Raw genomic sequence first — 25052 nt, 5'->3', positions numbered from 1 at the left:
CCTTCCTGCTCTTGTATTTTATGCCTTGGCCAATAAAGACAAGCATTCCATATGCCTTCTTAACCACCTTATCCACCTCTGAACAAGCACTCCAAGGTCCCTTTGTTCATCTACACTTCTAAGTGGCCTACCGCTTCATGTGTATATCCTTTCCTTATTAGCCCTCCCCAAGTACATTACCTCACACCTCTCTGAATTAAATTCCATTGGCCACTGTTCTGCCTTCCTGACCAGTAGATTGATATCCTCCTGCAGTCCATTATTAACCACTTCATTATCCTCTTCTTTATTAACCATGCAGCCAATTTTAGTGTCATCTGAAAACTTTTAATCATACCCCCTATATTCAAATCTAGATTATTGATGTATCGCACAAAAAGCAAGGTCTCAGTACTGAGCCCTGTGGAACCCCACTGAAAACATTCTTCCAGTCACAAAATAATCCAGCAACCATCACTCTTCCTGATACACATTGGAGTTCAGAAGAATGAGAGGTGATCTTCTTGAAACATATAAGATAATGAGGGGACTCGATAAGGTGGATGCAGAGAGGATATTTCCACTCATAGGGGAAACTAAAACTAGGAAACATAGTCTCAGAATAAGGGGCCGCCCATTTAAAACTGAGATGAGGAGGAATTTCTTCTCTCGGAGGGTTGTAAATCTATGGAATTCTCTGCCCCAGAGAGCTGTGCTGGGTCATTGAATATAGTTAAGGCGGAGATAGACAGATTTTTGAGCAATAAGGGAGTAAAGGGTTATGGGGAGCGGCCAGGGAAGTGGAGCTGAATCCATGATCAGATCAGTCATGATGTTATTGAATTGCGGACCAGACACAAGGGGCCAAATAGACCTACTCCTGCTCCTGCTCCTATTTCTTATGTTCATTGCTTCATACCTCTAAGGGGGTCTAGTAAGGGGGTCAGAGGGTCTAGTAAGGAGGAACTGAGGGAAATCCTTATTAGTCGGGAAATTGTGTTGGGGAAATTGATGGGATTGAAGGCCGATAAATCCCCAGGGCCTGATGGACTGCATCCCAGAGTACTTAAGGAGGTGGCCTTGGAAATAGCGGATGCATTGACAGTCATTTTCCAACATTCCATTGACTCTGGATCAGTTCCTATCGAGTGGAGGGTAGCCAATGTAACCCCACTTTTTAAAAAAGGAGGGAGAGAGAAAACAGGGAATTATAGACCGGTCAGCCTGACATCGGTAGTGGGTAAAATGATGGAATCAATTATTAAGGATGTCATAGCAGCGCATTTGGAAAGAGGTGACATGATAGGTCCAAGTCAGCATGGATTTGTGAAAGGGAAATCATGCTTGACAAATCTTCTGGAATGTTTTGAGGATGTTTCCAGTAGAGTGGACAAGGGAGAACCAGTTGATGTGGTATATTTGGACTTTCAGAAGGCTTTTGACAAGGTCCCACACAAGAGATTAATGTGCAAAGTTAAAGCACATGGGATTGGGGGTAGTGTGCTGACATGGATTGAGAACTGGTTGTCAGACAGGAAGCAAAGAGTAGGAGTAAATGGGGACTTTTCAGAATGGCAGGAAGTGACTAGTGGGGTACCGCAAGGTTCTGTGCTGAGCCCCAGCTGTTTACACTGTACATTAATGATTTAGACGAGGGGATTAAATGTAGTATCTCCAAATTTGCGGATGACACTAAGTTGGGTGGCAGTGTGAGCTGCGAGGAGGATGCTATGAGGCTGCAGAGCGACTTGGATAGGTTAGGTGAGTGGGCAAATGCATGGCAGATGAAGTATAATGTGGATAAATGTGAGGTTATCCATTTTGGTGGTAAAAACAGAGAGACAGACTATTATCTGAATGGTGACAGATTAGGAAAAGGGGAGGTGCAACGAGACCTGGGTGTCATGGTACATCAGTCATTGAAGGTTGGCATGCAGGTACAGTAGGCAGTTAAGAAAGCAAATGGCATGTTGGCCTTCATAGCGAGGGGATTTGAGTACAGGGGCAGGGAGGTGTTGCTACAGTTGTACAGGGCCTTGGTGAGGCCACACCTGGAGTATTGTGTACAGTTTTGGTCTCCTAACCTGAGGAAGGACATTCTTGCTATTGAGGGAGTACAGCGAAGGTTCACCAGACTGATTCCCGGGATGGCGGGACTGACCTATCAAGAAAGACTGGATCAACTGGACTTGTATTCACTGGAGTTCAGAAGAATGAGAGGGGACCTCATAGAAACATTTAAAATTCTGATGGGTTTAGACAGGTTAGATGCAGGAAGAATGTTCCCAATGTTGGGAAAGTCCAGAACCAGGGGTCACAGTCTAAGGATAAGAGGTAAGCCATTTAGGACCGAGATGAGGAGAAACTTCTTCACCCAAAGAGTGGTGAACCTGTGGAATTCTCTACCCCAGAAAGTTGTTGAGGCCAATTCACTAAATATATTCAAAAAGAAGTTAGATGAAGTCCTTACTACTAGGGGGATCAAGGGGTATGGCGAGAAAGCAGGAATGGGGTACTGAAGTTGCATGTTCAGCCATGAACTCATTGAATGGCGGTGCAGGCTAGAAGGGCCGAATGGCCGTCTCCTGCACCTATTTTCTATGTTTCTACGTCTAAGCCAATTTTGGATCCAACTTGCCACTTTGCCCTGGATCCCATCGGCTTTTACCTTTGTGACCAGTCTGCCATGTGTGACCTTATCAAACGCTTTGCTAAAGTCCATGTACACTATAATGTACGCACTACCCTCCTGGTTACCTCCTCGAAAAATTTCATCAGGTTAGTCAAATACGATTTTCCGTTAACAAATCCGTGCTGATTGTCCCTGATTAATCCTTGCCTTTTTAAATGTAGATTTATCCTGTCCTTCAGGATTTTTTCCAATAACTTTTCCACCACTGAGGTTAGGCATAACAAGTCTGTAATTACTCGACCTATCCCTTTCTCCCTTTTTATAGCAAGGGTACCACATTAACAATCCTCCAGTCCTCAGGCACCATGCATGAATCCAAAGAGGACTGGAAAATGATGGTCAAAGGCTCTGCTATTTCCTCTCTTGCTTCACTCAACAGCCTAGGATGCATTTCATCCGGGCCTGGAGATTTATCCACTTTCAAAGCTGTCAAATCCCCCAACACCTCCTCTTTCACTATGTCTATTTCATCCAGAATTTCACACTCCTCCTCGATAGCAATATCTACATTGCCCCCTTTCTTTGTGAAAACAGACACAAAGTATTCATTAAGAAACATGCCCACATCTTCCGCCTCCACACACAGGTTACACTCATCGTCTCTAATAGGCGCCACCCTTTCTTTCGTTATCCTCTTGCTCTTAATATATTCATAGAACATCTTTAGGTTTTCCTTGATTTTACTTCCCAAGAATTTTTCATGCTCTCTCTTAGGATATATCCTTTTTTAATTTCACCTCTGAACTTCCTATATTCCTCCAGAGATTCTACAGTATTTAGCCATCAGTACATGACATAAGCTTCCCTTTTTTTCTTTATCCTCCCCTGTAAGTCCCTCGACATCCAGGAGGCTCTAGAATTGTTATTCCTACCCTTTTTCTCCAAGGGCCATGTTTGGCCTGAGCCCTCCGGTTCTCCTCCTGGAATGCCTCCCACTGTTCCGACACTGTTTTATCTTCAAGTAGCTGTTTCCAGTCCACTGTGGTCAAATCACTTCTCAACTTCGCAAAGTTAGCTTTTCTCCAATTTGGAATTTTTATTCCTGGTCTATCCTTGTCCTTATCCATAACTACCTTGAATCTGACTGAATTATGGGCACTGGCACCTAAGTGCTCTCCCACTAATACCCCTTCCACCTGCCCAGCTTCATTCCCCAAAACTAAATCCAGAACTGCCCCCTCCTGTGTTGGGTTTGTTACATACTGACTAAAAACGTTCTCTTGAATGCATTTTAGGAATTCTGTACCCTCTATACCCTTCAGCGGCAGGTCGGGGCCACAAAAGGAACGGCGAGCGGCGGCCATGGTGTCAAGCCCGTGTGGTGGCTGGTGTGCAACGGCCACCACACATTATAAAAATCCACACACAGGCATCTTCCACCCTTGAGGATGTAGTTCGGGTCCTTCATTGAAAACACTTGTGAATTCATCCTTTTTTTTGGCGTGGAAGCAAGTCATCCTCGTTTCGAGGGACCGCCTATGATGATGATGACCCTTCACACAATATTTGTCCCAATCAATATTAGGATACAGTTGAAATCCCCTACTGTTACTGCCCTTTGGTTTTTGGACTTCACAGAAATTTTCCTACATATTTGCTCTTCTTTCTCCCTCCCACTGTTTGGGGATCTATAATACACACCCAGCAGTGTGATCACACATTTTTAATTTTTCTGTTCGACCCATATGGCCTCATTTGATGATCCCTCTAACACATCATCCCTCTTCACAACTGTAATAGTTTCTTTCATCAATACCACGACCACACCCACCCCCTGCACTCCAAACTTTTTACCCCTCTCTGTCCTGTCTAAAAATCCTGTAACCAGGAATATTGTGCTGCCAAACCTGCCCCTCTTTTAGCCATGTCTCTGTAACGGCTATAATGTCATACTCCCAAGTGTCTACCTGTGCTCTCAGCTCATCCGCCTTATTTGATGTACTCCTTGCATTGAAGTAGATACCATTTAGCATAGGAAGACCTCATTGATTACTGTTTACGAACCTTTGTTTTCTCCATCTTAAAAATTAACTTTCTACATTCTTGCTTTGCAATTTCAGCTTTACTTACTTCTCTATTGAATTTGTTCTCAGGTTCCCATCCCCCTGCCAAGCTAGCTTCTGTGCTGTAAATCACTTTGGTTCCCTAAAATATTTAAGTAGCATTCTCAAACACTTGTGGAAGCTACAGTTATTTGTTCTGTTTACAAAATTAAATATAATGCCCTCAGCAATATTGCTCCACAACTGTTAAGTGATTGCTTTAGATGCGCACAATTAGATTTAAACTGTTACATCTGCAAAATATGTTTTAAGTCATAAATGTAAATGCAAGCTCAAAGATATAAATTTCAATTGGCTGGTGAACCAATTGAACATAATCTGATAATGATAGCCAGGGTACTGAAAGGTTTGCTGGAATTTATTTTTAACTTTGCAGAACATCAACTTGACTTTATAGTGCACTTTTAAAATAGAAATATGTAACGAGGCCCTTCACAGGAAAGGGAACGGATGCTGAATGGATGCTGAGAGTTATACGAGGTCAGAACAAGCTTGGTCAATAGTTTAACAAGGTTTTTAAGAGCAGGAAGGGAGGTAGGGAGGTAGGGCGGTAGAGGTTTAAAGAAACTACTTTCAGAGATTAGAGCTCAGAAGGTTCAAGGCTTTGTGACCAACAGTTGAGTGGAGGAAAAGGGATGCAGAGGAAGGGAGAGTCAGAGGACAGAGGACCGAAGGCTGTGGAGCCAAGGTGAAGAGAGTTTAATTGCTCATCTCCGATACTTTTTATCTTTTCCAGCTCAAAAGAGTTTACAGCTGGAAGGAGTGTGCTTTTGTTTGTCATGGATCGCTGCTATTCTGGTAAACACTTGTAATTGCACTTCTGCATTCAGCCTTGCTTCTGACCTGCAAACACTGACTTACACTCTCCCCTATATCATGGTTTACGGTTCTAAACTCTTTATTTTCTTGACTTCCCAACATTTGGAGGTTGCAGATTGGAATAATAAACGTTTAAATCCCAGACAATTGCCTGTGGAAAAGAGAATAGATTTTAGGATTGCCTGATTTGTTTTTACAGGTGTATCTTTTAAGGTTATGACACAGATCCAGATTCCTTCTCATCTTGTGAATCAACAACAAGCACCTGGAAATAGAAGACAATCAAAAAACAGTCATGAAAGAAGAACAAGGTCTCATCATGTTTAATTTTGTTTGCTGCCTGCAATCTATGAAGTTGGGTTGCAAAATCAAAACATTTGAAAATATTTTTGTAACTAAAGCACAGATTCTTTCAATTAAATATTGAAGTTAGGGTGGCGGAGCAGGAGCAGCTCTGAGGAATTTCCGGGCCGAAGTATTCATTTTAATAGTGCAAGGTTAACAATACAGCAAAAAGGCTTTTCTTGACATCGAAGTCGCTGTGTGGGCAGAAAACTTAAATAAATGGTCAGCACAGTGAAACTGCAATTTTCCTGGACAGTTTGGCAGTCTAGGAGTTAGAAATATTCCTTGGTATGGAATTAAGTATGAAACCAGAAAAGGGCACTTGGCCTGTGAGGTCCACTCCTTCCACAGACCATGGATTGTCTGCTTTGTAGTTGACTCCACTAAACTCTCCAGGGAGTTAAAGCCTATTTCCAAATTTTGTGGCAGGAACATCAACCACAGGTTACCCTCTAAAATGATAAACCTTTATGAAATTTATCCCGACCTCCAAAGTTAACTAAGCAAAAGTCTCGAACATGAATCCAATCTAAGAGCCTCACTTGCGAATCTAACCTGTTACAAGCCATGGATGAATCCATATCAATTCCTTTCACAATCCAAAAAATCAAATCACCCATTAACATATATTTCAGGGAATGCAAACCACGTTTATGTAATCTTTCCTTGGAATTTAACACTTGGAGCCCTAGTAAAATTCCAGTGAATCTGCACTGCACTCCTTCCAAGGCCAATATATCCTTTGTAAGCCTCCTTGATAAAGTGCAACATCCCCACCGACACCTGGGAGTTCCTGGCCAAAGACCGCCCTAAGTGGAGGAAGAGCATCTGGTGGGGGGTGGGCGGCGCTGCGTAGCTCGCGACTCGTCACCGGGAGCATGCAGAAAACAAGCGCAGGCAGCGGAAGGAGCGTGCGGCAAACCAGACTCCCCACCCCACCCTTTCCTTCAAACACTGTCTGCCCCACCTGTGACAGAGATTGTAATTCCCGTGTTGGACTGTTCAGCCACCTGAGAACTCACTTTTAGAGTGGAAGTAAGTCTTCCTCGATTTTGAGGGACTGCCTATGATGATGAGACCTTTTATTACAACTACAGTTCTGGCTGCTGTATTTTCCTAAATAGACATTGCATTTTGAAATAATTCATAGTGTGTAAAATGCTCAAAGATGTGGAGAGTAACTTTCATGGATTTAACTCTAATCCTAACACTAACTCCAGAGACTGGAGCACAAATTATGAATGGGTCGGACAGGGTACATGTGGAGAGAATGTTTCTACATATGGAAGAATCCAAAACTAGTGACCATAAATACAAGATAGTTACTGATAAATCCAACAGGAAAATAAGGAGAAATGTTTTTGCTCAGAGTGTGAAACTTGCTACCACAGGAAGTAGCTGAGGCAAGTAGCTTAGATGCTTTCAAAAGAAAGCAAGATGAGTACATGAGATAAAAGGGAATAGAGAGATATGTAGAAAGGCTGAGATGAGGTAGATAGAATGGGAGGAGGCTCATGTGGAGTGTTAACATCAGTACAGACTAGTTGGGTTGAATGGCCTGTTTCTCTGCTGCATATTCCATGTAATTTTATGTCAGATTTGCTTTAAACCCCAGGGGTGGAAACCATCAGGACCTGGGGATTTGTCAGTCTTTAAAACATAGAAATTAGGAGCAGGAGCAAGCCATTCGGCTCTTCGAGCCTGCACCGCCATTCAATAAGATCATGGCTGATCATTCAACATCAGTACCCCTTTCCTGCTTTCTCTCCATACCTCTTGATTCCTTTGGCTGTAAGGACCATATCTAACTCCCTTTTGAATATATCTAACGAACTGGCCTCAACAACTTTCTGAGGTGGAGAATTACACAGGTTAACAATTCTCTGAGTGAAGAAGTTTCTCCTCTTCTCAGTCCTAAATGGCTTACCCCTTATTCTTCGACTGTGACCCCTGGTTCTGGAACTCCCCAGCAACAGGAACATTCTTCCTGCTTCTAACCTTTCCAATCCTGTCAGAATTTTATTTGTTTCTATGAGATCCCCTCTCATTCTTCTAAACTCCAGTGGATACAAGCCCAGTTGATCCAGTCTCTCCACATATGTCAGTCCTGCCATCCCGGGAATCAGTCTGGTGATCCTTCGCTGTACTCCCTCAATAGCAAGAACATCCTTCCTTAGATTAGGAGACCAAAACTGAACACAATATTCCAGATGAGGCCTCACCAAGGCCCTGTACAACTGCAGTAAGACCTCCCTGCTCCTGTACTCAAATCCTCGAGCTATGAAGGCCAACATGCCATTTGCCTTCTTCACTGCCTGCTGTACCTGCATGCCAACCGTCAATGACTGATGTACCATGTCACCCAGGTCTTGTTGCACCTCCACTTTCCTAATCTGTCACCATTCAGATAATATTCTGTCTTCCTGCTTTTGCCACCAAAGTGGATAACCTCACATTTATCCACATTATACTGCATCTGCCATGCATTTACCCATTCACCTAACCTGTTCAAGTCACCCTGCAGTCTCTTAGCATCCTCCTCACAGCTCACACCACCACCCAGCTTAGTGTCATCTGCAAACTTGGAGATATTACATTCAATTCCTTCATCTAAATCATTGTTGTACATTGTAAATAGCTGGGGTCCCAGCACTGAACCCTGCGGCACCCCACTGGCACTGCCTGCCATTCTGAAAAGGACCCGTTTATTCCGACTCTCTGCTTCCTGTCTGCCAACCAGTTCTCTATCCACGTCAGTACATTACCCCCAATACCACGTGCTTTAATTTTGCACACCAATCTCTTGTGTGGGACCTTGTCAAAAGCCTTTTGAAAGTCCAAATCCATTGGTTCTCCCTTGTCCACTCTACTAGTTACATCCTCAAAACATTCTAGAAGATTTCTCAAGCATAATTTCCCTTTCATAAATCCATGCTGACTTTATTTTTATAATACTGTTTTTCTTGCTTATGTTAACTTCAGTGAGTTCCAATCATTGATTCAATATTAGTTTTCCAGAATGCCAGGTACATTATCTTCTTCCTCTACCATGAAGACTGACATAAAATTATTATTCATCAAGTCTGCCATTTCCTTATTTTCATTCTTAAATCTATGTTTATCCAGATGATCTTTAAAGGAGTTAATTGACAGGCTGCATAGAGATGGAAATGTACATTCATTATTAGAAAGCTTACATGATACCAGTGTTTCAAGTCATATGTCAGCATTTCAGAAGCAAAAGCATTTTTGTTCACTGGGTTTTAAGGTTTAAGGTCTCAGCTCATCCGCAACCGAAGCCCTCATCCATGCCTTTGTTACCTCTAGACTTGACTATTCCAATGCACCCCTGGCTGGCCTCCCCCATTCTACCCTGCTAGAGATAAACTAGAGGTCTTCCAAAACTCGGCTGCCCGTGTCCTAACTCATACCAAATCACGCTCACCCATCAACTCTGTGCTCGTTGATCTACATTGGCTTCCGGTTAAGCAATGCCTTGATTTCAAAATTCTCATTCTTATTTTCAAATTCCCCCATGGCAAGCCCCTCTCTATCTCTGTAATCTCCTCCAGCCCCACAACCCCCCCCGAAATGTCTGCGCTCCTCTAATTCTGTCCTCGTGAGCATCCCTGATTATAATCGCTCAACCATTGGTGGCCATGTCTTTTATTGCCGAGGCCCCAAGCTCTGGAACTCCCTGCCTAAACCACTCTGTCTCTCTATCTCTCTATCTCTCTATCTCTCTTTCCTTCTTCAAGACGCGCCTTAAACCTACCTCTTTGATCAAGCACCTGCGCTAATTTCTCCTTATGCGGCTCGATGTCAAATTTATTATGTCACAATAATCCTGTGAAATGCCTTGAGTCATTTCACTATGTTAAAGGCGCAATATAAATACAAGTTGTTGTTGTTGTTTTCAGAATCAACCATTCAGATCATTTAGAAGATAAGACTGGAGACAGTCCAAATCAATTACTTAAGTTCTAAGATGGCACTGGAGTCAGTTGGAATTAATTGATTGGCGAGACTAAAGGACTGAAGGCTGTTAGAGCCAATCAGATCAGTAAGAGGATGGGACTTGATCCAACGAATCAGAACTTTCTTGGTCCTCAATTTTTTTTGCACACAAACGTGAAGCAGGAAACATTTGAATGAATTCATGAGAGCCACAGTTACAGTAGTGTTTATCTGTTCAAAATGTCTCTCCTCAAAAGAAGTTATAGAAACAAATAAACTGTTTAAAAAATGCAACTTTTATAAAATTTTCCTTTTCCTCATAGGAACTTTCTGGGGCATGACCGGCGGTCGTTATATATAAGAGTTGATTGTCTACAAGACTGGAAGCAGTTGTTTTTCTGAGATGAGGTGAAACCAGTTTCATTTCAGCGTTGTCACTGCAGTTGTGGTGTTGCCAGAGTTTGGAAATAAGCAGGGAGTAGGATTGGAGCAGTGATGCATTTCAACAAACACAAAAAATGAAAACTGAAATTTATACTCAAATTACGGTAGATTGCAAAATACTGATAAATAAACACATCAAGTGTCAAAAGAGTTATTTTCAGGGAGGGGCAAGCAGACATATACACCATTAAAAAATAAATCTCTTGGCTTCAACGCTCACATTCCTTTTTGGTGATTTTGAAATCATTATAGCTGCAAACGATGCTTTGATGTGTTGCAATAAGATTGATTGCAGTCATAAAGATATCATTGCAGTGTAAGTTACAACAGTTTCAATACACCTTTGGTCAAACTCATTGATTTCATGAGTCATCAGGGCTGGTTTAGAGCCTTTGACTTTACTGAAGCTGTTACTTGTCCTATCCCTGGCCCAAGACCACCTAAAGTGGAGAAAGAGCATCCGGGAGGGCCAGGGGGCCAGGGCAGAAAACAAGCGCAAGCAGCAGAAGGAGCGTGCGGCAAACCACGCTCTCCACCCACTCTTTCCTTCAACGACTGTCTGTCTGTCAGAGACAATGGGGTCAAGTTTCGGCCCGAGTTGCTCCTATTTTTTTGGAGCAACTAGTTTAGAATGGAGTATCTTAGAAATTGCAGGAGCGGTGGGGGATGAGGGGGGTGGTGAGGGGAGGGGGTGGTGAGGGGAGGGGGTGGTGGTGAGGGGGAGGGGGTGGTGAGGGGGGGTGGTGGTGAGGGGGGGTGGTGATGAGGGAGGGGTGGTGGTGAGGGGGGGTGGTGGTGAGGGGGGGGGTGGTGATGAGGGGGGGGGTGGTGATGAGGGGGGGGGTGGTGATGAGGGGGGGGGTGGTGATGAGGGGGGGGGTGGTGATGAGGGGGGGGGTGGTGATGAGGGGGGGGGTGGTGGTGAGGGGGGGGGTGGTGGTGAGGGGGGGGGTGGTGGTGAGGGGGGGGGTGGTGGTGAGGGGGGGGGTGGTGGTGAGGGGGGGGGTGGTGGTGAGGGGGGGGTGGTGGTGAGGGGGGGTGGTGGTGAGGGGGGGGGTGGTGGTGAGGGGGGGGTGGTGGTGAGGGGGGGGTGGTGGTGAGGGGGGGGGTGGTGGTGAGGGGGGGGTGGTGGTGAGGGGGGGGTGGTGGCGAGGGGGGGTGGTGGCGAGGGGGGGGTGGTGGCGAGGGGGGTGGTGGTGAGGGTGGTGGGGTGGTGAGGGTGTGAGGTGAGGGGGAAGAGGGGCGGGGGGAGGGGGGAGCTGGACCTGAACCGGGGGACGAGGAGGAGAGCCGTAACAGGACTTGAATGGGGGGGGGGGGCACTGTGGGGAGCCGGAGCGGGATTTGAACGGGGAGGGGGACGGGGGTGGGGGAGTCGGAGCGGGACCTGAAGCGGGGGGGTGGTGGGGGGGGGGAAGCCGGAGCGGGGCTTGAATGTGGGGGGGCAGCGGGGAGGGGAGGGAGGGAGCCAGAGCGGGACCTGAAACTGAAGAGGAGGGAGGCCCGAGTCCGATCTTCGCCGCCCCAGTGAGCCCATTCGGCCAGGGCTAGGGGCGGCGTGCTTCAGGCGCCTCCCACACAGCCTCGGAGGTCTGGAGCTACTGCACATGCGCGCACATGTGCAGAGGTCCCAGCACTGTTTTCAGCGCTGGGACCTGGCTCCGCCCCCAACCCCTTGTGCTGTGCCACGCCGAGCACGAAGACGTCCTGAAGAACTCGCAGAATCACAAGGTAAGATTTCGGTGCCCTTTTTCTTCCAGAAACTTGCCGCACCTTATCGAGATGCACCGTTTTTCCAGAGGGCGGAAACTTGGGCCCTGTAATTCCCGTATTGGACTGTACAGTCACCTGAGAACTCACTTTTAGAGTGGAAGCAAGTCTAGGATGACGAAGTTACTGAGGGAGGAAGCGTCAGGAATCCCAGATGAGAAAATATTTGATATGAAAGGGAAAGCAAGATTAAAGTTTCAGATAAGACACCATCAGGACATTCCGATCCACACATTTTGTGACTTGTTTTTGTGAATTGATGAAATGATCATGTTGTCCTACCCCTATAGCACTAGAGTGTCCTTTGTACAAAGTATTTGTTTCCAAATACACAAAGCAATGACGAAAGTTGCTTTGAGATGCAACATCCCTTGGCATGTGATATCATTGGGATAAACATAATGAGCCGTTTGGTAAAGACAGTATAACATTCTGAGAGGGCTTGACAGGGTAGATGCTGAGAGGCTGTTTCCTCTGACTAGAACTTGGGGTCACAGTCACAGGATAAGGGGTCGGTCATTTAGGACTGAGATGAGAAGAAATTTCTTCACTCAAAGGGTTTGAATCTTTGAAATTTTCTACCCCAGAGAGTTGTGAATTCTCAGTTGATGAATATATTGAAGACCGAGATCGATAGATTTTTGGGCACTAAGGGAATCGAGGGTTATGGGAATAGTACAGGAAAGTGGAGTTAATGTTCAGCCATGATCTTATTGAACAGTAGAGCATGCTCGATAGGCCTTATGGCCTACTCTTGTTCCTATTTTTTATGCTCCTGTTCTATGGGGGAGGAGGGGAGGCAGGAATCCTAGATGAGAAAATATTTGATTTTTTTCATACAGTATAAAATCATTGATTTTTACAACATAAGAGGCTACTTGGCTCTGCTCTTTTGCCAGCTCTCTGAAAGAGCTCTACTCTTAAACCCCATTCCCCTGCTCTTTTATATTTTGCCCTTTTCACATATTTATCAGCTTCATTTTTAAAAGCTAATATGGATTCTCCTTCCACCAATGTTTCTAGTTGGGCGTTCCACGTCCTAACAATACTGTGTTTAAAAAAAACTCTCCCTTAGTTCCTTGGGGGAATGATCTTAAATTTATCTCCTCTGGTTGCAACAACGTAGATTATGTGCTCAATTATCTAGAGTGGGACTTGAACCTACAAAGGAATGTCACAGAATTTTTCTCCCTAATGGGCTTGGTTTTTTTAAAATCTGTTTTTTTGCCTCTCCCAGGAGATCACATGGTTTCGGGTGGGGTGGACTGTATATGTTGTGATATGAGGTATTGCAATTGTGTGGGACAGGCTTGATGGACCAGCTGGTCGTTACCTGTCCGTCATTTTTTGTATTTTCGTATGTATACCTTCTGACTCAGGCAAAAGCGCTGAGCCAATACAGATACATTGAAGAGCCAGAACAGCCACGCACCATATGACATCACATGCAACTGACTTGATTAATATCATCAAACTGTGTGCTCAAAACAAATCTTTCCCCGAAGGTGTGTGGCTGCGCACCAATCGGGAGGGCCCATGCAGGCTGCTCACCAGCTGCTGGTGTGAATGTTTAAAATGTATAGAGACATTGAAGTTGAGAACGTGGGAATTGTATAGGGACAGTATAAGCTAACAAAGAATTCATGGAGGAATAGCCATGACATCTCGGACTCGAGACTGCGAAATGTTGCAACACTAACACATATTGAAACAAAACCCACAGCTTGCAGAAAAACCTCAAGGTCTTATTAAATCATGTTATTAACCTGAAACATTAACAGAAGGTCTTTGTTTAAAATCAGACCATACTTAGGTTGGCTTATGAGTGGACAAAGGGAAAGAGGGACCAAAAGAGATAGGTTGAACTAGGATGTCACTCTAGCCCTATCTTGTTATCTTTTGCCGAGAATGTATAACTGTTGTCGCTTTACGATGTAACTTCACCTATCCGTAGGGAGTGTGTACGCTCTATCCAGAGAGTATATCTTCTGTCTGATAGGTCTTACTGGCCGGTAATAAAGACTGCTTTGTTCAAAGCACAAGAGGTATTCGACTCAGTAATTTTACTCAACCAGATTGAAGTAAAAGAATCCAGGAATTTACATTTGGTGTCAGAAGTGGGATCTCAACGGACGACTGCCGAAAACTTGCGAATTAAGAGCCAGACTAGCCTTGGACGAGACGAGGGGAAAGTGGCCACTGGAGTGAGTATGATTTCAATACTGCTCCAGTTTCCCCCGGTTTCAAAAGTCTGAGGAAAGTTTAGCCACTCGCTGGTTCTCAGGTAGTGTCTGAACGAGATCCAGGACAATCTGGTGAATACCTTTCAAACTTAGAATAGGGATAGAGATAGGGAAATTGCGCGATGACGCAAACCAAGCGGCGGGCGACTTGGAAAGATAGGTTATAGTTAGAGCTAGATAGGGATAGATGATCAATCATGGATCCAAAAATTAATAGGAAAGAAAAGAGACTCTTGTGAATGTCTGTTTAAATGAGAAATGCTTCTGTGATTTTTACTGTGAAAAAAAAAAGCCGGGGTGTTGTGGTTTGTTTTATCTCAAACAGAATGAAAGTTTGTTTTAACCCTTCGTAGTGTTGTCCTGTATGTGGGAAGTTTAAGAGTGTGAACCTTATTGAATTACGTATATTCGGATGATAAGTTACGGAGCCAGGAAATGCACAAAGGATAGGTTTGTTGAAAAAAAAAGAAAAAATTACATGGTCCCGGTGGTTAAAAAAAAAGAAAAACTTGTTGAAAGAAAACATTCAGAGAAGGCACAGCAAAACAACTGAGATGGATTCAAAAGGATTAAAAAAAAATTATATTAAATAACACGACCTTGAGGCTGGAACAATTGAGATAACGAAAAGCAGTCCACAGCCTACGTGCCAGACTTCTCTCTAGTCATGGAAAAAAAGTAATGTACTAAATAGGTGCTGAAAGAAAAAAATGTTCTGAGATTTTAAATTATGAAAAAAATTCCACTGCAGTAAAAAAAATAATAAATCACTCCTGTCCAGTTGGCAGAAAAACTCCATTAAATTAGGGCTTTCATTGACTGATTGAATTTAAACTGCGCAGTAACGCGAAAGGATAGGGAAATTTGGAGACTAAAAGAAATTAATTAAGGCTCATAAGAAATCAAAATTAGAAAATTAGGCTCACAGGGAATAAAATGGGGATTTAAATAGAGGATAGGTGTTCAACTCAGGTACGACGTCGACCTTGTATATCACTTGGCCCGTTTCGGCTCTGATTGAATTTTTAAAAAAAACCCCCGCACAACTCGTAAGGTAGGGCCGACGCGAACGCGCAGCGGCGCAGACGCACAAACAACGCGAGACACACAGCGGCGCGAGCGTGCGGCCGAGAGGAGAAGGGCCGAAGCGAACGCGCAGGAAAGCGAACGCGCAGTGACGTACACGCGCAGTACGTAAACGCGCAGTGACGTAAACGCGTAGTGACGCAGAGGTGCAGCAACGCGAATCGCGAAAGTCAGTGCTAATGTCAGTAAGTCTTTGTAAGTCTTAAGTGTTTAGAGTTTTAAGTAAAGTTTTAAGTATCCTAAATCGCGCGGCGACACGAACCGCGCGGCGACGCGGGTAAGTGTTCGAAGTCTTTGTCTATCTTGTATTGAAATCGCGCGGCAACGCGGGTAAGTGTTAGAAGTCCTTGTTTATCTTTTAAAGTTTTAAGTATCTTAACTCGCGCGGCGACGCGAGCCACGGGTTGACGCGGATTGCGTGGCGACGTGAACTGTGAGGCAACGCGGATTGCGCGGCGACGTGAACTGCGGGGCGACGTGGGAGTTTTAAGTATCGCGCGGCGACGCGAACCGCGCGGCGACGCGGGTAAGTGTTAGCATTAGTAAAGTTTGGTTATTTGGAGTTAGTTAAAGTCAGTGTTAGTTTCTGTAAAGTCTGTGTCTATTTTTAAGTTTGTTTAAATTGCACGACGACACGAACGCGTAGCGACACAGTAATACAAGGAGCAGCGTGAAAATGGATAATCAGTTAGATAAAACCACGGATGCGGATAGTCCGCTACAAAAGCTACGTGAGGAATTCCCTGAAAGAGCTGAAGACTTTAGAAAATTACCAGGAGCCCTGAATAAATTATTAGGGGATGACCAGTGGCCTCTAGGTGGCACTAGAAGCGTAGAGGTAGCAAAAAAAGCACAGGGATCAATTTGGAGAAGGGGACGAGGAAAAGGGGATAAAAATGTAATTGCAACCTGGCGACATTATTAAAAGATGCATCACTTCTGTCAAGTTGGCAAACAAATGCTATTAAATTAGGACTTTCATTGACAGAGGGAACACATGTTAAAACTGTAGACGTCTTAAAGAAAGAATGTGCGCATGAGAAACTTGCTAAGAGATCCTCTGGGACCTCTGAGAAAGGTATTGATCAACTACGAGTTAAAATGGCTGGCATTGTGTTAGCCGAGGCTGATGATGAAATTGATGAGTGGCCACTAACTCAGCGCCCAACGGCGCCTCCCGCACCCTGTGGCCTCTTGCTCCAGTCCTCTTCCCAACACCCTCCACCTAACACTCTGGTAAAAAGAGGAGTTAAAAATAACCCCATACCACCAAAGCAACAAACCCGAACTGACTCCTCATCCTCTGATAGCGATTCGGATCCCCAGTTTACAAGCAATATAGCCGAAAGGACCAGATCTCACACTCGAAAGGGCAGAACTATATCTCGACATCACAAACAGTCCCGTAAATCTTCTAGTCAATCTACTAGTCCAAGTTGTGAAAGACATAGTAAACCCCCCTGCCGATCAAGACGCAAAACTGTCAAGCAGTCAGACAGCTCTGAAACATCCTCCGACCTAGAAATTTCCAAGATCCCAAAGTCCCGGCACCAATTCCCTGTCAGACCGATGCCAAACCCTGATGCACAACAAGCTGCAGATCACCCGACTATAGATGTCGATGTGCCCTGGAAACCGAACGAAATTATGGCCCTTATGGCCAACATACCTGATCGAAAAAAGGAACCTATCAAGTTTATAGATTATCTTCAAACAACTATTTCAGTTTATAATGCAGAATCAAGGGACCTGTGGTCCTTAGTAAAGCAAACCTTGAGCCCAACTGAACACACCCGATTTCTAACTCACCTAGGACGTGCTACTCATGATGCATTATTGATTGCTCACCCTAACGATGTCCAGGATCGCCTAAACAATATCTTTAATGCTCTCACCACAACCCTTCAGAAGCCCATCAGTATTGCCACAGTATTAGAAACGAAACCCAAGCGTGAAGAAACTCCCAATGAATTTATGGAAAGATTCATTGAAATATACGGGAGTCAATCCGGTGATAATGCCTTCATGGCAGGAGAGGATTCTCTTCAATTCTGCGCTATCCTACTTCAGTGCTTGCCCTATTCGATTGCTCATGCTATTCAGACAAATAATATGAATTGGGCAGATAACAGTAAAGCCCAGATGGAGAGGGCAGTTAGATATTATTGGCAGGAAAAGAAAGGGGAGGGGGGAGGTGCGCCCCCAACCCGAGTCAAGACTGAATACGTGACTAGAAGGGAAGAGCCGCCTCAGGTGGAAGGACCAAAACCCGACCCAAGGGGATACCAGATGGAACCGCAGTATTGCGTGCCTGGTTGGGTGAATAAGCAGGGATACGGTTATATCGAACACCCAAATGGCCCGGGCCCTGCTAATTACGGACCACCCTACTGTCCCCGGCCTGGTATGGGAAAAGGTCGGGGCTGGGAAAGGAGAGATGGATGTTTTAACTGTGGGCAGGAAGGACACTGGATTAAAAATTGCCCCTACTATCAGCGTGGAAGAGGAAGAGGAGGGAAAGGAGGGGGGCAAGGGGGGAGAGGAGGATTTTACACTAACTTCTCCCAGAACAACCCCTTTGGTCACTTGTCCCCCAATTGACTACACAGCTTGATTGTACAGGGATCCTCCCCGGACGACGAACCAATGATATCATTAAAAATTCTGAATGAATGGCAACCCTTTTTGATAGATACGGGAGCCTTCATGTCTTCTGTACAATCAAAGCTTAAACTCCCTGCCTCTACTGAAACACAGGAACTTTTGGGATTCTTGGGACAAATCTCGACATTCCCGGTGTCAGAACTAGTTAAAGTGGGTTACCAAGAAGAATTGGTAGAACATCGATTTGTCATCACAATCAATCTGGACTGTAACTTGATGGCTAGAGACCTCCTTTGCAAATTCCAGTTGCATTTGGAGTGTGGAGATGATGGGATTATTGTAAAACAGAAAACCCTTAAGCGGCAGTATTATACCACTAGAACCCCTCAGTGGTTGTCTCTGGACCTGCCGCAGGCACCCTATCACGTGACCCTAGCATACGATCCTAGTGGAAAGAATCAGGACCTGCAGAACTTTTATCAGGATTACGAAGGGGAAGTGAAGGGAATTCTATTAAGGGCTAGAGTGACTGGACTGGAAAGAGAGGCAGATTTTGTGGAAGTGGATAAGAATCTGTGGAAACAGCCCCTAACAATGGCACCGCATATTGCTCGTGAAGTATTAACCCCTCACCACGGGGACCTCGAGAAGGTCTTAACGACTCTGCAGCATCATACTGGCTCTGACATACCTGACTATGTGGATCCTCATGTGTGGGCAGAGGACCCCTCCCAAGTGGGTTATACTCCCATTGATCCAATTGAGATCCCAGTGCAGGGCAATGTGGACTGGCCCTCTATCCGACAGAACCCACTGAAATTACAGGCAATCCTAAACTGACCTTTCGGCACTGTACTGCAATTAATCCGGCCTGTATTCTTACTGAGCCACCCCAAGATGAGGAAGAACCCAGTCATGATTGTTTATGTATGTTGACGGAAGTACTTCTATTAATCCAGAAGATACACGAATCTCAGGATACGCCATAGTAAACCAGGAGAATCAGGTCTTGGAATCTGCCGCTTTTGAAACCGCCTATTCTGCTCAACAAGCTGAACTATTCGCCCTCACCCGAGCCTGTATCTTGGCCAAAGATCTCAAAGTCAATATCTATACCGACTCTAAGTATGCCTTTGGGGTGGCCCATGATTTCGGACAATTATGGAAAAATAGGGGATTCCTAACCTCACAGGGGAATGAGATATCTCATAAGCAGCTAGTATCTGATTTGTTGCAAGCCCTCATGTTCCCCAAACGCATTGCCATTGTCAAATGTACCGCCCACACTACCGGAAATTCTCTGGTTGATATAGGGAATCGTTGTCCTGACCAAGAGGCCAAACAGGCCTCTCGTGACCAACAGATGGTAGTGCCCAAAATTATGAGTCAGACTAAAAATCCTGCGAAGGATAAGTTAGCCTCGGAAAAACCAATGCCAACCATCCAAGATGTTATAAAAGCACAGGAGGACGCTCCTGAAAAAGATAAACTGTTGTGGAAATATTATGCATGTACTTATGACAATGTTTCTAAACTCTGGACCACTCCCGCGGAATAGACTTGCATGTCTGACAAGTTGGCTCTATGGGTTATTGAATGTATACATTTTGCTACTCATTGTGGAGCAAGGACCACGAGTGACACACTTTTGGCTACTTGGGGGCACCCTAGACTCCAGGCGCTCACCCAGAAAATCAGTAGTCGTTGCCTGGTTGGCCAGCAACATAATCCAGGGAAGGAAGTCCCCTGTGATTGGGGTAAAACGCCCCCACCCGAAGGTCCCTTTGAGATATTTCAGTTGGACTACATTAAGTTGCAAAAAGTTCAGTGTTACAAATATGTGTTAGTAATAGTAGATGTGTTTAGCAGATGGATTGAAGCCTACCCTACCCTGGACAATAAGGCTCAAACTGTTGTTAAGGTGTTAATGAGGGAAATTGTTCCTAGATATGAGATCTCAGCTCGACTGATGACGACCTATGTTCTTTCTCTGACTCAGGCTCTGCGACTAGTTCACAACCAGGTTCAAGATGCTCACCTCGACCTCCCAGTTTTACCCGAATTGTCCCTCGTGGCACCAGGGAAGTATGGATTCGGAAGGGATTAGAGCCACAATGGGAGGGGCCTTTTCAGGTGTTACTCACTACCCCCACTGCAGCCAAGGTTGAGGGGAAAAGTGCCTGGGTTCACCTGCACCACTGCAAACTCACCACCCTCTAACGAACCTATTTTACTGGTTATTCTAACTCCTGTTTCTGTTCCAGACTTCCTCTTCTCCATAGCTGAACAAGGCCGTTGGTATCCTAATTGGAACGTGGACCAGTTTGAACTTTTACCCGTAGTGATAGACAGCCAGCTACACCGACGGTGACCTGAGAAGAGAGACGGGAAAACTGAACTCTTTTTATCAGCAAAATAATTGGACTATTTATCTGAATCCTGAGCCATAAGATGAAACTGTCTGTATGCCACAGTCTGTATAATAGTATTGATATATGACAGTTTCGGCGCATGGGAGGGGAGACAGAGACGAGAGCTACATGTCTTATGTTTATGCGCAAAATGGGAACTTTTCTGGATATTAGGTGTGTTCACATTCCCTATACATTTTACTCCTAGAATGATCCTAAGTGTTATCATGGAATGATAAAAGAGGGGAATGTGAATGTTTAAAATGTATAGAGACATTGAAGTTGAGAACGTGACAATTGTATAGGGACAGTATAAGCTAACAAAGAATTCATGGAGGAATAGCCATGACATCTCGGACTCGAGACTGCGAAATGTTACAACACTAACACATATTGAAACAAAACCCACAGCTTGCAGAAAAACCTCAAGGTCTTATTAAATCATGTTATTAACCTGAAACATTAACAGAAGGTCTTTGTTTAAAATCAGACCATACTTAGGTCGGCTTATGAGTGGACAAAGGGAAAGAGGGACCAAAAGAGATAGGTTGAACTAGGATGTCACTCTAGCCCTATCTTGTTATCTTTTGCCGAGAATGTATAACGGTTGTCGCTTTACGATGTAACTTCACCTATCCGTAGGGAGTGTGTACGCTCTATCCAGAGAGTATATCTTCTGTCTGATAGGTCTTACTGGCCGGTAATAAAGACTGCTTTGTTCAAAGCACAAGAGGTATTCGACTCAGTAATTGTACTGAACCAGATTGAAGTAAAAGAATCCAGGAATTTACATTGGTGCTGGAAAAGATATCGGGCCCAAGTTTGGTCAAACCTAAGCCTATTTACTGTTGAAAGGACCGCAAAGATCCTGACGGTACTTTGGGCAGAAGTTTGATGGAAAAATGGGAAAATAAACACCCGGTGGAAAAAATGGGCATTGCACGCCGATTCTGGGTGGCAGCGGGCGTTAGGTCGGATTCTGGGCGACAAGTGTGATCCTCGGCAAAGTACCTCAGGGAGGGGGAACAGAAAAAAAAATCTTCAACAAATGAAAAACAAAACATGACAAATCCTTCAGACGACCCTATCAAGCAAAATCGCGGCAAAAGAAATAAACCAAACCATTTCACTAAGCTTTTCTTGCAGGTCTTCATACCTACTGTTCATGTAAGACCTGCCTCCACGCGGTGGTCTTTGCTGCTGCTGGAGCGGAGGACCGCCTGGACGAATCTCGGGAGGGAGCGGACGGGAGGATTGTTGTCGGCATTGCACACCACCAGCACACCAGCAGACGCACCCCACCGGTCTTCTCTCCCCGCCGGCGTGAGGGCCTCACCAAACTTGCTCAGAGAGGAGAGCGCCAAAAAAACAAGGAGACCGTCGAGCCGGCGGTAGGTTCACCAAATACAGGCCCATAGGGCAGCAAATTTAAAGGGGCCGCGCACCAAAAAAAGAGAGGGAACATTGCTCACGGCGCAGAAAATACGATTGCACACATTCTCTCACTAAGACAAGTAAACCTGATTTAATTTTTACTTGAAATATTACAACCAATCTCCCAGTTTTAAGCAGTTTGGATTACTTCTAGAATACAAAAGCAGGAAGGTAATGTTAAATTTATATAGAACCTTGGTTCGACCACACGGAGTATTGTGTGCAGTTCTGGTCTGCATATGACAAAAAGGGATACTGAAGCACTGAAGTGCAGAAAAGAATTATAAAGATGTTACCAGAATTGAGAGGATGCAACTATCAGGATAGATTGAGCAGGTTGGGGCTCTTTTCTCTGAAAAAGAGGCTAAGAGACCTGATAGAGGTCTTTTAAATTATGAAAGGGTTTGATAGGGTGGGCGAGAAGATACTGATTCCACTTGCAGACAAGTCCACAACAAGGGGTCATAAATATAAGATAGCCACTAACAGATCAAATAAAGAATTTAAAAGGAATATCTTTACACAGAGGGTGGTAAGAATGTAGAATTTATTGCTACATGCTACATAGTTGAAACAGATACCATTGACATATTTGAGGGGAGGCCGACTGAATGCCTGAGGGAGAAGGGAATATTGAGACAATGCCTCGATTTTAAAATTGTCAACCTTGTTTTCAAATCCCTCCATGGCCTCGCCCTTCCCCATCCCCTGCTCCAGCCCTGCAACCTTCCAAGAGCTCTGTGGTCCTCCAATTCTGGCCTCTTGCACATTCTGTATTGTTTTCGCTCCACCATTGGTGGCGTGCCTTCAGCTGCCTGGGTCCTTAGCTCTGGAATTCCCTCATTAAACCTCTCCAGCTCTCTCCCCTTCTTTAAGGCGTTCCTTAAAACTTACATTTTTGACCCTCTGTACTGATATCTCTGAATGCGGCTCGGTGTCAAATGTTGTTTAATAATTGTTCCGCAGGACCGTTTGCAGCATTAAAGATGCGATATAAATTGTTGTTGTTGTTGATACTGGGGCAGGTGAAAAGAGGTGATCAGAGTGGGAGGAAGCTTGTGTAGAATATAACCACTGGGCAAAATTCGCTGCGGCAGCCTCATTGACAACTATTGCCGTACGTGAAACCATCGTTTGCCGTGTTACTCCAGCACCCATCTAAAGCCAAAATTTGAAAAGAAACTTATTGGCACGCCATTATTAATGTGTAAATCGCCCAGCAACCTGGGATGAAGAAATACCCTGTGAATTGCGATTTTCAAAAGTTGCTGGACAATTTGCACCATTCCGCTGTTAGCTTCGCGAAAACGGCAGCTCACACTCAACCTCCCACCAAGTTTGAAGAAATTGCTGTGTTATCATCATCATCAGCAGTCCCTCGAAGCGAGGATGACTTGCTTCCATGCCAAAAAAGGGATGAGTTCACAGGTGTTTCACTGAAGGAACCTAATATTCCAGATCCAGAACTACATATTGAAGGGTGGAAGATGCCTGTGCGTGGATCTTTTTAATGTGTGGTGGCTGTTGCACACCAGCCACCACATGGGCTTGACTGAGCTAGGTCTTGGTCCAACGACAAGGATTAACCAAGACAACTGGAGACCAGCTCTGCTGCATGGACCTAGTGCGCACACATATCAGTGTGGGCTGGCCCGTGCTGCCCCTGGGCCCTCACCTGTATTCGCACATTTATTGTCAACTAAACCCGCTGCAGAAATTTCGGGCTCGTACTTAACGGCATAAGGACCTTTTTAATGATGAGATTTATGTTGCTGCAATGCCAATCAACCTGTTTGACCTGTTTGACAGAATCAGGGGAAGTCATAACGCGGAACAAAGAAATGGCGGACCAATTGAACAAGTACTTTGGTTCGGTATTCACTGAGGAGGACACAAACAACCTTCTGGATATAAAAGGGGTCGGAGGGTCTAGTAAGGAGGAGGAACTGAGGGAAATCCTTATTAGTCGGGAAATTGTGTTGGGGAAATTGATGGGATTGAAGGCCGATAAATCCCCAGGGCCTGATGGACTGCATCCCAGAGTACTTAAGGAGGTGGCCTTGGAAATAGTGGATGCATTGACAGTCATTTTCCAACATTCCATTGACTCTGGATCAGTTCCTATGGAGTGGAGGGTAGCCAATGTAACCCCACTTTTTAAAAAAGGAGGGAGAGAGAAAGCAGGGAATTATAGACCGGTCAGCCTGACATCGGTAGTGGGTAAAATGATGGAATCAATTATTAAGGATGTCATAGCAGTGCATTTGGAAAGAGGTAATATGATAGGTCCAAGTCAGCATGGATTTGTGAAAGGGAAATCATGCTTGACAAATCTTCTGGAATTTTTTGAGGATGTTTCCAGTAGAGTGGACAAGGGAGAACCAATTGATGTGGTATATTTGGACTTTCAGAAGGCTTTCGACAAGGTGAGGTACTGAAGTTGCATGTTCAGTCATGAACTCATTGAATGGCGGTGCAGGCTAGAAGGGCCGAATGGCCTATTCCTGCACCTATTTTCTATGTCTATGTTTCTATGTTTCTATGTCCCACACAAGAGATTAATGTGCAAAGTTAAAGCACATGGGATTGGGGGTAGTGTGCTGACATGGATTGAGAACTGGTTGTCAGACAGGAAGCAAAGAGTAGGAGTAAATGGGGACTTTTCAGAATGACAGGCAGTGACTAGTGGGGTACCGCAAGGTTATGTGCTGGGGCCCCAGCTGTTTACACTGTACATTAATGATTTAGACGAGGGGATTAAATGTAGTATCTCCAAATTTGCAGATGACACTAAGTTGGGTGGCAGTGTGAGCTGCAAGGAGGATGCTATGAGGCTGCAGAGCGACTTGGATAGGTTAGGTGAGTGGGCAAATGCATGGCAGATGAAGTATAATGTGGATAAATGTGAGGTTATCCACTTTGGTGGTAAAAACAGAGAGACAGACTATTATCTGAATGGTGACAGATTAGGAAAAGGGGAGGTGCAAAGAGACCTGGGTGTCATGGTACATCAGTCATTGAAGGTTGGCATGCAGGTGCAGCAGGCGGTTAAGAAAGCAAATGGCATGTTGGCCTTCATAGCGAGGAGATTTGAGTACAGGGGCAGGGAGGTGTTGCTACAATTGTACAGGGCCTTGGTGAGGCCACACCTGGAGTATTGTGTACAGTTTTGGTCTCCTAACCTGAGGAAGGACATTCTTGCTAT

This window comes from Pristiophorus japonicus, chromosome 2, assembly GCF_044704955.1.
Source record: "Pristiophorus japonicus isolate sPriJap1 chromosome 2, sPriJap1.hap1, whole genome shotgun sequence".
Taxonomy (NCBI): domain Eukaryota; kingdom Metazoa; phylum Chordata; class Chondrichthyes; family Pristiophoridae; genus Pristiophorus; species Pristiophorus japonicus.
This window is presented reverse-complemented; position numbering follows the sequence as displayed.